This window comes from Heterocephalus glaber, unplaced genomic scaffold (assembly GCF_053883595.1).
Source record: "Heterocephalus glaber isolate CG9 unplaced genomic scaffold, H.glaber_assembly_v1.0 deba00000937, whole genome shotgun sequence".
Lineage (NCBI taxonomy): Eukaryota > Metazoa > Chordata > Mammalia > Rodentia > Bathyergidae > Heterocephalus > Heterocephalus glaber.
In genome coordinates this window covers 7,271,418-7,273,955 of record NW_028258173.1, presented here as the reverse complement: position 1 = coordinate 7,273,955, position 2,538 = coordinate 7,271,418, and the positions used below count along the sequence as shown (strand labels likewise).

The following is a 2,538-nucleotide window of genomic DNA, read 5'->3' as shown; positions in this document are numbered from 1 at the left end:
TCATGATCAGCTTTGAAGATTTTGAGTTTGTGAGGTCAGAGTCCATTGGCCAGCCCAGCTGGCTTCTTCCACACAAGTCCATTGTTGAAAAGCTGGTTTCAAACTGTCCTTAAATAGATTCTGGAGGCACTTTCTGAAAAACATCTTAAGCCTTTTGTTAGCTGAGTAATTTTTATACAGGTGTGTCCAGATCTTAACTTGTTTCAATTTCTCAAGTGAATTCTCCCAAACCTTTCAAGGAACAGGTACTTCCAGTACTAGGCAAATCTTTCTAGAACACGTAGAAGGAGAAACTTCAATGAGTTTAGGTGAAATCAACGTAGTACTGATATTACAAACTGACCAAGATCACATACATGGAAAAGAAAACATTACAATCTCAGTTATAAATATTGATGCAATAGCTCTTAAATAAAATATTAGAGGATAAAATCTAGACTACATTAAAAGAATAATTGACTCAAGGAATCAATTCTAGGAATGTCAGCATGACTCATTTGGCAACTATTTTAGTATTATTAATCATTTGAGTAATGTACAGAGAAAAGTATAATCTCCATAGAAAAAGAAAAGGCAATTCACAACATTCAAAATCCATTCCTGCCTTTTTCCCATGCAAACTTCAAGCTCATTTATGAGATATTTATTAAAATAACACATTTAAGGGAAAAATCAATATAATGCATGAATCATTACTGAAAGCTATATACCATCACACACACAAAAATGTCATTTTGGAAAACTGACTTCTGATTTATGGCCAGTTTTATTTCAGAATCAATGCCACAGAACAGCAGTGTCTAATTCAGTCTTAAAGGCTGGCAGGTGGGGCAAGGAATGCCCTTAGTTTTGTAGGAGTTCCTTCTTCACACTGTCAGGTACCAGGACTCTGCCTTTCCAAGTAATTTCAGCCCCCAGGTCATCAATAGTAATGCATTCTAGTCTTTTTTCTTTAATTCCCTCTTCACAGGGTGCCTTCAATTGATCCCTCCTGGCATATTCAACTAGCTTAGCTCTCAGAAACTCTTTGTGGTGGTCTCTTCCTCCTCCCGTCCATCGACTTTTGGTTAATAGCTGATCTCATCTGTATATCTGTGTTCATTTTGCTAACCACAGTCCTCAGCTACACAGACTTGCATCCCCAGTTCCTCCAATAAAATAGCCTTAATACAGTAGAGATATCTGGTCCCCTTGTCTTTCATGTTGTCTCTCATCTCTCATTGTCTCCCAGCATCACACATGGTGAGCCACCATTAAAAGCTGAGAGACAAGACAAACAACCCCACTTGTACTTATAAGACTTGAGATTGCCCACCAGCATGTCTGGGACCAATGCCATCAGCTAGAAAACACAAGTGCCACCATCACAAGAAAAGGGAAGGTAACACTATCAATAGAAGTATTTTATGCCCAGACACCCCAAGAAAATCAATTTCATAATAATCTAAACAATGAGCTTATTGTTCACAAAAACAATATCTAACCATCAGTAGTTTTCTTATACACAAATAGCAGCCAGTTCAAAAGTACCATGGAGGAAAAGAATTGAATCTACAAGAAATAGAACCTCCTCCATAAATGAAGATTTTTTTAAATCCCTACAAATATGTGCAACAATAAACATGTAGGAACTGCAGAAAGAAATCATCAAAATTCTACTGAGACATAAATATAGTTAAATCTATTTCCACCTTGGTCTCTCAAGTGGGGGGGGGGGTTGCTTCTTCCTTCAGCTACTTCTTGGTCTGTCCCTGAGGAAGCCGGAAGAAAAGCAATGTGCAGCCATGTAGAATCTGCCTCAAGTACTCCTGTTGGTCATTAGAGACTTGGAAGGCTCCATGTTGTTTCTCAAGGGTATCTATCCCTCCCCCAGCCACCCACAACTATTCTTCACACTATCTCATGGAACTCTTCAGACCAACATGGCGAGGTTAGGGGTATTTCCTTCAAGATGAGCCCACAAAACCCAATTTCTGTGAATATGTCCCTTCATCAGGGTCTGTATAAACTGCCCTGTGGGCACAGGAGACAGTCTCCCCTACGGCCTTGACGGTGCATAAGTGGCCATGCCACATTCAGGTTTTGAGTGTCTGTTGAAATCTCTGACCTCCTGAGATGTCTGCGCCTCACCCATCCAACTCACCAGCTCAACTTTGGTGTCATGATCCCAAAGCCCTGGAATAGTTTCCTAGTTTAATCACGTAGAATGATTTGACTGAAGAGCCCTCAGTCAGAGACCTCCTAAAATGGCCCTCCCTCTGCACCCTGAGCAGGGACTCAGCAGGCCAAGATGAATCCACCCCACCAGCTTCCAAGGCTCGCTGGCCCAGGCCAACATCTACCCTTGCATTTCTTTTTTTTTTTTTCTTTTTTCTACCATTTTATTTATCAAAGGTTTTGGAGTGCTGCTCCCTGGAATTCGTTTCAAAGCACACTGTTTATACCTCCATGTAGCATTTATTTTATTCTGCTCTGCTTTATGGTTACCTTATAGCATATTTTATATCTCCATCAAATTGGTTGCCCCTTAAGGCCAAG

General features: G+C 40.3%; 1 pseudogene; it reads right to left on the bottom strand.

Moving 5' to 3' along the window:
• Positions 1 to 811: 811 nt before the first annotated feature.
• On the bottom strand, positions 812 to 1,117 carry LOC101724969 (transcription and mRNA export factor ENY2 pseudogene; annotated as a pseudogene).
• Between the last annotated feature and the right edge of the window lie 1,421 nt (positions 1,118 to 2,538).